Source organism: Coturnix japonica, chromosome 3, assembly GCF_054131305.1.
Source record: "Coturnix japonica strain WE chromosome 3, WE-NBRP24, whole genome shotgun sequence".
NCBI lineage: Eukaryota > Metazoa > Chordata > Aves > Galliformes > Phasianidae > Coturnix > Coturnix japonica.
Window position 1 is genome coordinate 104,085,601 of NC_140665.1, and position 12,913 is coordinate 104,098,513.

At 43.8% G+C, this 12,913-nt stretch overlaps 1 protein-coding gene across 4 annotated transcripts in view; it reads right to left on the reverse strand.

Moving 5' to 3' along the window:
* EVA1A (eva-1 homolog A, regulator of programmed cell death) overlaps positions 1-12,913 on the reverse strand; it is a 147,119-nt gene that overhangs the window by 51,023 nt on the left and 83,183 nt on the right. The gene's annotated exons all lie outside the window — the stretch shown is intronic.

The following is a 12,913-nucleotide window of genomic DNA, read 5'->3' on the forward strand; positions in this document are numbered from 1 at the left end:
TTCAACTCCAAACTGAAAAGGAAACATAAACAGATTCATTCTGGCCACCAACAGCAATGTAATAGGAGTTTAAGGTTGGCTTTTTTCTTTTCCCGTTATGAATTAACAGCACTATGAATTACAGCACATCTTTCATTCCATATCAGAGCCCTGCAGTGAAGGATGACCCATCCCAGATAAGACACTCCAGTCTTATCACCCTGTCAAGAACAAAAGCTTCCTTTTCAATCTGTATTTCCTCTGGTTTCATTCCTCACCCTCAGCCCTGGCCATCACCCTTCAGTCTGCTCCATGAGAATCACAAAATTATTAAGGTTGGAAAAAACCCACTAAGATCCCAAAGTCCAACCCCAGCCCACCCCACCGTGTCCCCTGACCACATCCCTCAGTGCCACATCTCCACAGTTCTGTAACACCTCCAAGGATGACTCCCAGGGCAGCCTGTACCACTGCATCATCCATCACTCCTTCTGATAAGAACTTCTTCCTAATAAGCCAAAGAATCCTAAAATGGCCTGTGTTGCAAAGGCCCACAGTGCTCATCCAGCTCCAACCCCCTGCTGTGTGCAGGGTCACCAACCAGCAGCCCAGGCTGCCCAGAGCCACATCCAGCCTGGCCTTGAATGCCTGCAGGGATGGGGCATCCACAGCCTCCTTGGGCAACCTGTGCCAGTGCGTCACCACCCTCTGGGGGAAAAACTTCCTCCTCAGATCCAACCTCAACCTCCCCTGTCTCAGTTTCAAACCATCCCCCTTGTCCTATCACTGCCCACCCTCACAAACAGCCATTCCCCCTCCTGTTTATACACTCCATTCAAGTTCTGGAAGGCCACAACGAGGGCTGCCTGGAGCCTTCTCTTCTCCAAGCTAAAACAGAACAGACATGGACAAAGAAGGGCTACTGCCCATGAAGGCACAGCCCGGTCTCAGTTCACTCTCAGCACAGCTGGCACATTTTAAGCCCATAAGCTCACATTCTGGTGGAAAGCACCCAGGCCATGCAGCTCCACGTGGAAACCAGAGCCTGCTTTTCCCCCACCACATAGGCTTGACCTTACAAAACCACAGACAAGTTATCTCAGAACCTTGTCCTAAATACATAAAAGTAGCTCAGCTTTTTCAGTCTCTCACAGTGAGGTAGATTTTACAGACAGACCACAAACTGTGCCTGTCGCTCTTTGGAGAGCCATTTCCATTGCATTAAAGGCTTGATTTTAAATGTGCCTACCAGACCTGGATGTGGTGTTACAGCAATGACCTCACCTGCTCAGTCAGTTTTGAAGACACTGCAAGCAGTCCATCAGAAGGATCTCTGCTGTGCTTCCATGCATTTGGTTGCTCGTTAACAAGCTGAATTAGAGATTTATTGGCATGGTATTATTTTACTCCAAACTTCAAACTTACGTACAAAACGCTTTAATATTTGGCATTTATACAGTGTTCAACACAAGCTTTGATCCAAACAAAGGCTTTGACCTGCATAACCTCTGGTGCATTTTTTCTCCCTTGTGAACAACTTGAACACAATTTAAGGTATCAGCTGTCACTCCCTTAACAAGAGGTTATTTTCTATTAATCAAAGAAATATAAACAGAGCCCTGTATTGAGTTCAAATAAGCTTAGAGCTGTTATGCTTTTAAAACAGATGTCTCGGGCTGTGCAGTGTTTCAGATCAGAGCTGGTGGACTGTCAAGAAGAGGCCTCTGTTTGTTCAGCCAGCTCAGAATGCTGCTGTCCCAGTATGAGGGGCAGTTCATGATGCAGATTAGGGCATTCAGGCCAGAATCAGATTCCTGAAGTCATGATAGATTCGAGAGAGTAGCAGACGAGGAATTAGGCAGCACCACCCTATTTCCAAAGCCCTGCATGCTATACCTGTGCCCCCATAGCTCCAATCTTGTCAGGGATAATAAAATGAGTACAATTGAAACAATAAAAAATACGTTTTGATAGAATAATTAAAATAATAAAATCAGAAGATGAAGAGACTGTGAGAGAGCGTTGGTGAACCCCATGACATCTCATCCCATGGAGATTACATCACATTGCTTTCATTTGGCACACATCCGTATGAATGAACTCAGCAGGGTCTGGTCTTTGGCCGTGGGGTCAGCAGTCACACGTGCACTTTGGAAGTTCAATGCCTCAACCTTCAAAAGAGAACAGCCACGTCCAAAGTTCCTGCTGGAATGAGCTCTGGACAGTGCCAGGGTCAAGCCATGGCAGAGAGCTGTCAGTGGGCTGGGATAAACCATGTGTCAGGGGCCATGAAGTAATACAACATTCAGATAACAGATTTCCAGTGGCTGGCGCTATTTAATTAACTAAAGCAATGAACTAAAATATAGCAGCACCTAACTCATCTCAGAACAACAAGTAACCCAAAAGCCACACAAAACTCTTCCTTCATCCCAAGGCCTTAGAAAAATGCAAGCCCACCCCTGTGAGAATCAGAGTTTTCTGCACAGCTGTTATCTCTCACAGTTCGGAGGTTCTGGAATGGGGCTGTTCAGCACTGGGATGGGCTGCCCAGGGAGGTGGTTGAGTCACCATCCCTGATGTGTTTAACAACCATTTGGATGTGGTGCTCAGGGCCATGATTGAGCAGAAAGCTGTTAGTTAGGGTAGGATGGTTGGGTTGGGGTTGGACTTGAGGATCTTTAAGGTCTTTTCCAACCTGAGTGATTCGATAATCCTCTGATTTTTGTCTGTGCACTGAAGCAAGAGTACATCACCCCTTGGACCTCAGCAGTTCAAAGCCCAAGTGCAGCTCCTCCCACCTAAGGGACAGGCTGGGTCTCTGCTCATCTCAGTCATCTCACAGCCATATCTGAGCCCAGCTCCTGCGCTGCAGTAGTTAACAGAGACTGGGAGGGATAATCGCCTTATCCAAACACAGCTTCAGACAGGTGAGATGGATCACCTCCAGAGCTGCCCCTCCTAATCCAGGGGCCACGGAGGGCAAGCCTCAGTCATTGTCTCCATCTCAGCACCTCATTTTTCAGTGTCTGACATTGGGGGCCAAGCAGAAGATATTTTCACCTGGCATAACAACACACAAATCCTTTATCATATGTAAAACAATGGTGATAGTAGCATCCTGAAGCTTTCTGGTGCTGGAAACATGGCAGACTCTGATGAGACCATTTGGTTTAGCAGGCACTTCTGAAGCCCAATAAGCTGTGTGGCACTGAAGCCTGTCTCCTCAGCAGGACATCCCCTCCAGACAGCAAGATGTCATGAGAGGGAGAAGCCACTTTGTCCCATATGAGCTCATTATCCTGAGTGTAATAATTCGGCTTTCAGGAAGAATTAATTTGAGGCAGTTCCCTCTAATTTGCTGCATATTTATAAACAGAATAATGCATTACTTCATTAGGTGGCATTTCCTCACTCCAAAAATACCTTCTCAGAATAATCCATCAGCTTTCAAAGTCCTGATAATCTGAGCACAATCACAAACAGCACCTGCAGCAACACCTGGAAAAGGTGGGGGCAGCGCATTTGAAAGCACTCACATTGCAATTAGCTGACAACAAATACAGCATTATTTGCATAAAAGGAAGGAGTAAGAGTTTGCTTTCTTTGTTTTACCAGTTTTTGTTGCTGTCATTTTTTAATAGAAACTCTCCAGAGCTCATTTTGATCACTTTGACATCCAGCAGCTGCATGGTCTGTGGTAGTCAAAAGTGGCACTTGTAGATGAATGACCTCCACTACCTGAACAGGGATTTAAGAGAGGAATGAATCTATTTTGTCCTATCGGTAGATCAATACCCAAAACCACAGCACTAACGATGTGCCCAAGTATTGGTGTTTTCGCTATATTTTCACCTTGTTTTATCATTGCAGGGAAATGAGTTCTACCTGAAAGACTATTTCAGGCAAACCCTTTGCTGTGAGAGCAGTGAGGTGCTGGAACAGCTGCCCGGAGAGGCTGTGGATGCCCCGTCCATCCCTGGAGCTGTTCAAGGCCAGGTTGGATGGGGCCCTGGGCAGCCTGGGCTGGTATCAGTGTGGAGGTTGGTGGCCCTGCCTGTGGTGGGGGGTTGGAGCCCCGTGATCCTTGAGGTCCGTTCCAATCCAAGCTGTTCTGTGATTCTGTGATATGATTCTATGACTGTTTATCCTCAGCCATGCGTGGCGGCAGAATGAAGGTCGTGTGAATCCAAACAGAAGGAACAAGCAGCTTTACATACAATTTTTTAGTCCAGTATCTTTAATTTCATGAGAACATTTCTGAATCCCACAAAGGAAACCATATTGCCACAAAGATGAAACTTGTTCTGGCTTTTGCAGTTTCACAGCAATCTCTGCAGTTCTCACACATTATTATTAGATGACCTGCTATTTTATAAAACATCCCTGCTCATTTCTTGTCATTCCTGCTTCTTCCCACTTTACTTTCGGTATTTATGTAACCAGCTACACAGACTTCACAGGCAAGTGACCTTTCAGAAAGGAATAAAGATCTGTAACATTTAAATCCTGCTTACTTTCAGCAGAAGAAAAGCTCATTTCAACTTTATTCTCTCCCTGCACCCCCAAAACAAATAAGAACCGTTTCTTTCAAGACCTTCTCTCCCCTGACAGTCTGACCTACAAATGGCTTTCTCATAACCCAGCGGACTGGTTCAGTCCTCAGATGGATTTATCATTAACCACATAAGCACATGTTGCCCATTCTGTTTGACCTAATGAGTGTGCTATAAATAAAACATCCCTAAAGCAGGTTTCACCATACCTCACCAAGCTGTTGCTGCAAGCCCTTCTAACTCCCCAACCCACTTATGCTAGAAACATTAATCACCTGATTATAATTCAAAACATCAGCTCTCTACAGCTGAAACTCCCCAGCACTTGACTTTGGCTGCACCTCTAACCTCCACTTACCACTTCCAGGCTTACTCCACTTTCCTCTCTAACCTGCCACTAATGTTAAAGAAGATATAGAAAGTCACAGTGGAAGGTATTTTTAACCTGGGAGTGTCTCATTAACAGTGGAACTCGGTATGGAAACTCTCAAACAAAACCCTCTTCATTTTACTTGGTGCAATCACCTGAAAATACCAAAGGTGCATTTCACCACAACCGACGTCATTTAAAACCCAGGCAATGTAAACAAAAAGGAAACTGATCTTTCAAAGACACCGAGTGTCATTCCTATCCCACAGATGTTTCACAGAGTCGGAGATTACCTGCAGAGCTTATATCCTCTGCCTTGAATGAAAGCACCTGAATCAGGGCATCTTTTAATTCTGACTGCCTGCTCATTCACTGAGTGCAGACAATGACAATGACTGTGTTTTCTGTTTACATCAGCTGTCAGCACAGACACCATCAGTAACCTGAACTGAGCTTTTAAAAAGCCCAGAGAAACAAAGGATTAATTGTAGGAAATTATTTTTAAACATTATATGTCTTAGTCCAGAAATAGCAAGAGGTAAATAAAACATCCAAAAGGAAAGCTACAGCCAATGAAAGCCTAATAATGGCACATTATCTGCTCTTCTGATGGATGTTCTTCCAGCCTTAAGAATCAAACGTTGCTGATGTCAATAAATCACTGAAGTATGATAACAGATGGTGAAGGATCACAATGAAAGAGGAAAAGGAGAGGGAGCCAAACGCAGCTTTATAAACTGCATCCTCAGCTTGTGAGGACTTGCAGCTAATAGATGTCATTCCTTCTCTACATTATCTAGGAGATTAAGAATGTTTCTCAGCGTGTAACTCCTGCGAAGCCTCTGTATCACCTTCTGCAGCCACTCCAGGAGTTCACATTGCATCAGTTTCTTTATTTTTCCAGCAATTATGATTTTTTTTTTGCAAATAGGAACTTAAAAGCACCTTTCCTCTTCTAACTGTTCTCAGAGGAAGCAGGCTGCAGCAGCGAAGGAGAACCCAGGCTGAACGCTGATGGCTTTGAACTTAGCAAGGTTTGTCAGATTGTGTCTTGAGATTCCAGCAAGTTTTCTAGTATGACCTTCCCCTGCGTGAATAATCTAATGCCACAGAGGCACCAGCCAAGTCTCTGTGCCTCTAATTATCATATAGAGAGCTGTTGGTTTCTGTACTCAGCAGAACCACCCAGCTGCTGATCTCCAAGTATCACAGTTTGTGGTTTTTAAGGGAAACATTTCCCAGAGCTCTGAAGGGCTAAACAAATGGATTTGAGATACTATTTCTGATCAGTCAGTTCCCTTCCAGCCTTTGTCCTCCGATATCACATGGAAGACATCGCTCATTGACCAAAGCAAACTGAAGCTATTGCAAATTCAGAATTAGATGTAATTAAAACCAGGAAGATGGCCAATAAGGCAAAATCTCCTTGGAGTAAGAAAAACCAAAGGCTCACCAGACCCCTGTGCGAGAAAGGACAGAAGTTTACTGGAAGCCTTTGAGGATCATTTCAACTGAAATATAAATTTGTGTGGCTTCCCATGTATTTTTTAATGACTTCTGCCATACAACAGACTGATCTCCAAACTGAGAGCAGCCTTGAGGAGAAGGACTTGGGGGTATTTGCTAATGAAAAGCTGATCACATGTGCTTGCATCCCAGAAAGCCAATCATATCCTACGCTGTCTCAGAAGAATAGAAGGCCAGAAGAACAGAATATAGAAGAATAGAATAGGATCAGAAGAAAGCCAGCAGGTCAGGGAGGTGTTTGTCCTGCTCTGCTCTGACCGCATGGGGTCCCATCTGGAGCACTGCCTGTTCAAAAAAGACAGAGATCTCCTAGAAGGGGAGGGCCACAGAGATGACAAGAGTATTGGAGCTTCTCCCCTATGAGGAAAGGCTCACCTGGGGCTGTTCAGCCTGGGGATAAGAAGACTGAGAGGAGATCTGACTAATTAATTAAATAACTAAAGGAAGGTGGGAGGCAAATGGACGAGGCCAGGCTCTTCTTGGTGATGCATAGCAGCAATAGGACAAGAAGTAATGGCCTACAGCTTGAACATAGGAAGTTCCATACAAACACACAGAAGAATTTCTTTATGGTAAGGGCGAGGGAACACTGGAACCGGTGCCCTGGAGAGGTCACACAGTCTCCTTCTATGGTGATATTTAAGATTCATCTGGATGCCTACCTGTGCAACCCAGAGTAGGGAACTGCTTTAGCAGGGGTTTGGACTCCATCTCTTGATGTCTGTTTCAATCCCTGCAATTTTGTGATTTGGGCAACCAGGTCTGTGGAAGGTGACCCTGCCCATGGCCAGGGCACTTGGAAATAAGTTGCTTTCATGGTCCCTTCCAACCAAAACCCTTCTATGTTTCTGTGAGTCCATGTTTCTGATGCTCTCTCCAGCTGGCAATGCTGTGTTATGCTGCTGGACATCATTTGGTGTGTGAATGCTTCAGCTTGGTCCAGCTGCAACAGAGCTACATAAGGAATATTGTTTCTTGAACTGACAAGTTGGTAATAGAGAATGTGAGCTCAGATGCACAGTGGATATTATCTTTATTCCATTAGAGCCAGACACATCCCTACTGTAATATTCTCTGCAATAATTTTAACTGGGAGTTACAGCTGAGTTTCACTACAGTCCTCAGACCTCCTCTTGCTGTGGCATCTCCAGCATTATCTACTCAAATCATTCCAGTTTTAGTTGCAGCAGCTAATAGGGAGATCAGTGGCAGAATCAAGGGGAGATCCTTAGAAGACATGAGCTATTCCCACATCAAATAAAGACTGTTTGTCCCTGTAATGACTGCTTTGTATTGCACGGAACAATAGAGCTGACATCTCCGTTGCTTCTGTTCTTGACAAGGTTTCTATATGTAGCTCTATTTTAAGGGAAGTACTGAAAGCACACATGAATGGACATTCAGTTACAGCATTTGCCTCTAGGCTATCTCATCACGAGCAGGAACAGGAGACAAGTACATGCTAACAGAAAATCCAAGCTAAGATGCAAAATTTTACCTATATAGAAACTGAAAGAGTGGGGAACAGTAGAAACAAAGAACAAAAAACAACAGGTAAAAAGCAAGTCCTACAAATGAGCTCCAGCATCTGGGATAAAGCAAGGAGAATACCTAACATGCAGTATTGTCATTTCAGTTATGCTGTGAACAGTCACAAGAATCTGTGGCATGGAAAAGAGTCAGTGTCACTGTCCCAGGGAACACACTCCACTGGAGCAGTCTGACTTGGCTTAAGAGTGTATGCAAGTCTTACAGATGTGGTTCTTGACAGGTGTCTGGTCACTGATCACTCCTTTACAATGCCTGTGTTTTGGCTGAGAATTGGTTGCTTTAACCAGTTAATTCTTAAAATGAAAAGAATTGAGTGCTCGTGATCAGAGTAGGAATGATCTGAAGTTATATTTTTATGCTACAAAGCCTCTGCTCTTCAAATATGAAGGCAAATCCCAGAAAAGAAAAGGAAAAATAAAAATGGGGCATCCAGGCCTTCTTACCAGCTCTCCTGAATGCAACGTGGTGGAGATTTCCGGCTCTGAATTCTGGCCTGGAAGCATCTGTCCTTCCATGCATTAGATTTGTGCTACAGTCAAGAAATCCTAAGTTCCACAAATGACAGAGATAATTGAGAAGGTCCCTGGCCTATAACTATGCATTATGGTTTATTATGTTACACTGAGATTAACTCCTTAAAAGCTACTGATAGCGCAGTCATGAAGCATCATCTACAAGGTTCTGGACAACTAGTGTGCCCCGGTGGCGCAGTGGTTAAAGACGCCGCCTTGCAACACTGGGGCCCGGGTGTTCGAATCCCCCCTGTGGCGCAAGTGGTAGAAGTGCCGCTCTGCTACACAGAGGCTCGAATCCCGGGGGCTGGACTCGATGATCTCTAAGGTCCCTTCCAACCCGCACGAAACTATGAAACTATGAAACTATAGAAACATTCCTCTGAGGTCAACTGTCTGAGAACTCCCCCGTGAGTTTGCACACCCAAATCTTCCCCACAGTTGTTCTGCATTTGGCACCACAGCAAAAAAATGACACGTATGAACCAAGTTTCACCACACGGCAGCACTCAGCCACTGCCCTTTGCCTGCAGAGGGGAAGGAACTGCATGAGGACAAAAAGGAGCCCTTGGCAACACACTAAGGTACGAAAGAACGAAGCCAGCCCTCTCAGCAGGCTCACCTGGCACAGCAGCTGCAGATAAAACACCATCTTGCAGTGCCAGCACTGTGTTGATGCTCTGTGTTCATGAATAAACCCCCTCCTTCCCAGCGTGGCATTTGCTGAATTCCTTTACAGGGAAGACATTTAGAACAGAGACAGAGCTACCTCTGATCACAGGAACAGCCACATCCCTGCAGCAGCACTGCTGCAACCAAGCGTTACATAAAGGAGTTCATGTTGGGTCAGTCAGAAGACAGAGGCAGAAACGCTCCAGCACGCATTGTCTTTCCACAGCTACTTTTTAAGCACAGCAGAACACCTCTGTGCACGCAGACACCACAATACCAACAGCGAAATGGCTTCGCAGTCAGTTTGTATTATTGCCTCCACCATCACCTTTGCTGCACTAACTTGGTGAAAGCAACAGAAATCTACAATGAACAGTCACTTAAATTAAGGCACACAATTCCCACAGAGATCCTCTGGGTACATCTCCATTTTCTTGAGGCCAACATCCATTCCCAAATCCACATCCTCTAAGAAGCTCCATATCCACAAGCACGTCCCATGTGTCACAAAAGAAGATAAAGAATTCTCTTCTTCAAAACCAGAAGTAATAATAAACAAAAGGAGATATAAACATCTTCATCAGACTTGTGTAGTACCATTGACACTGCTCCTTTCTAACAATGATTAAAGAAAAAGCAGAAAGTCCAATGAAACTCCATACTTTGTGACTCAGGGGGCTCAGAAAAGAGTGTTTGTTATGTAAGGACAACAAGGAACAGAATTCTGCTCCAACTTCTTCTCTGACCCTCAAACCATCGGTAACCACATCACACATCAGAACTGGCAACTGCAAAGAAGCGTGGTCATGCTCTGTGAATAATACCATATCTCTTTGTCTCTCTCTTAATAGCATCATTCATTTGGTTTTTAATCTGTTAAACATCCGCCCATCTGCATCCCCAAAAGCCAGTCTTGCTGACACGTCCTGAGCATCCTAAAGCAACTGTGAATTAAGCCTCATGAATCAAGTATTCCTCCTTCCTGACTTATGCCATGGTAACACTTCAACCCAAAATCCCCAGTGCCTCTGAGAAGAAATATCTCTTTTCCACGTGTTGTTGTACAGAATACAACAAATGCTGATGCTGAACTCTCATATACTGTTATTTTTAAACAATACCTAGTAGGTTGGGCTGGCTAAATCAGCAGAGCTGTGGGATATATATGCACAGGAGGCTTTCAAGGCTAGGTTGGGTTGGGCTCGAGGCAACCTGATCTGGTGCCTGATCTACTAGTTGGTAACCCTGCCCAGGGCATGGAGTTGAGGTTGGGACTGAAGGATCTTTCAGGTCCTTCCCAACCCAAGTGATTCCACGATTCTATGACATACTGGCATGAGGATTTTGTAATACAGGAAAGATGCCAGATGAGAACACCCCTACAGGTCACACCTTTCCTCCACCATTTATTGCAGCCCATACCTCTCCTCCACCATCTCAGTTCAGCCCCATGAAGAATTCTGGATATTTGGTCCTCTGGACCCAGCACATCTCCAAGACTTTTAAATGTCCAGAAACATGCAGTGGTTTGCAGATATGATCCTCTGGCTTCATGGGTAGAGTAATAAGGCTGCCATCAAAACAAGAATGAATTCCTTTGGGAACCTCAGCCTACTTCATACCCCACCTCCTTTCACTACAATTACTGGGTGCAGTTCTTTGCCTTTGCTACACGAAATAAAATACATAAGTGAATACACAGCTTATAAAAGCCAAAACACCTTAAAATCCTATCAAAATAACACAGTGTGCTCCCTAAAGGGGAGGCTGCAAAAACAACACTTGAAACATGTATAATCAACGTGCTTAATGCACTCCTAGAAGATGTTCAACAATTCATCTGATGAGTGCAGGAAAAGAATAGGGGAAAAAAGTAATGTTCATTTCAGGCCAGGTGGTTTTCTGAAGAACCACAAAACCCAGGAGATTTTGTAAGCAAACAGCTGCCAGGAGGGAGCCTGATACAATGATAAAAACAACAGACCCATTTATTATAATATTAAAAATTAAAAACCCTTCGGTGAAATCTAGTAGCTGCTTCCATGTGCAGCCCCAGCTCACTGCTACACAGTCATCATCTGTAACTCCTAGATGATTTTAGAAGGCAGTAAATGAATTGATGCTCTCCACACTATGTATATTAAAAAGGTATAAGTAGGTCTGTCAAATGATTCTATGATGTTATGATTCTAATTTCACGTACAGGCATTTGCAAAGTCCTGGATATAAAATTAAACAGTGGAGAACTTAATCCTCAGACACGAGACAGGAGGTCAGAAACAGCAAGCTGGAGAAAGCCCAGCAAGTTACGGAGTCTGTTTTGTTTAGAAGGGACAACTAGTCCAACATCTCCAGCAGTAGCACATGGACCAGTGATTGCACCGCAGAGTAGAAGAAGCAACAGTTATGCATCAACCCCAACTGGCACCTTTACAACTGCTACTGATATACAGAGCCTATTTCAGAGGCTGCAGATACTAAAAACAGTGGGAAAGATTTCAGGGTAAAGGTACAAAAATGACTGAAGAATTGGAAAACTTCATTCTGGAGAAAGATGTGAGGTGCCCTACCTCTCCTATTTCACAAAGAGCAGGCAAAGACATTGTAAGCATTTAAAGAGAGAATAAAAATGAGCCTGGAGGCTAAAAGCCCAAGTAATGAACAAGAGACAGAAGTTGGACGTTGACATTCAGAACAGAAATAAATCCCATTTCTTATACAATTTTGCTGGCATGTGGGATAGTTTCAGTCATTAGAATACTTCAAAACAACTTTTTAAATGCTTCGCTCCAGTTCAAATAGCAGCTCACTGAGGGAACTCTCCAGGCTTGGTCTCAGTAACTTACCAATGAAGTGTCAGGGCTCTGAATGCTTCCTGGAAGGCTATTTAATGACCTAATGAAGCCTCAGGAAAGGCTTCATGGGATTCGGTTTTTTTTCTTTGGCACACTGCTAATAGACCACACAGAGTAACAAATCCCCTTGTTTTATGTTCTCATCAAAGAACAATTACAATAGTGATCTTTCAGCAATAAATAGTTGATAATAATGCTTTTTCTAATACTTGGAGAGGATAAGCAGAGAATGAATTAAAAAAATCTAATCCTTAGCTCTTATTCCTTCCTAACACGCAAGTCCTGAACTCAATGTTCACTTAAATACAGGAGTACGTGAGAAGGATTTCCTTCAGCCAAGCACTGGAGAACGAAGAAAAAGAAAAAGGAATATTGTTGCTTGTGATGCACAAACTGCTGTTTTGGGTTATCTCTGCTCAAAACAGAAGATTCCACAGAGAAAATTGAGAAAACTGGAAAAAATGGAACTTTTTGGCACCATTTCTGTGATCCTTATTTATCCAAAATTTGCCAGATTTAGTATCAGTGTTTTGGAAAGTGCAATCCCTCCCAAGATGGGTACTGTCCAGGCAAAGACCGTCCCCATAGCCAACCCTCTTTACAAAGATTTTAAGCAAACACATTAGCACTGAAGCCACCCCACTGGGTGCTGGCACGTACCCATCACCATGTTTTCAGTCCTTCCAGCATGTTGCATAATTTTCATCTCCAGTCAATCTAAATGAATGTTTCAGCTCAGTATTAATTATACAATACATTAATTGCCTTAATACATGAACAGACAGCTTATTTATGCAGATTAAATGACCAAATTCTTTTCATCTATTCAGTCTGCGGATGGGTCAAACTAGGCAAGTAAGTCTGGCAGGATCTGTATCGTACAAATCTACA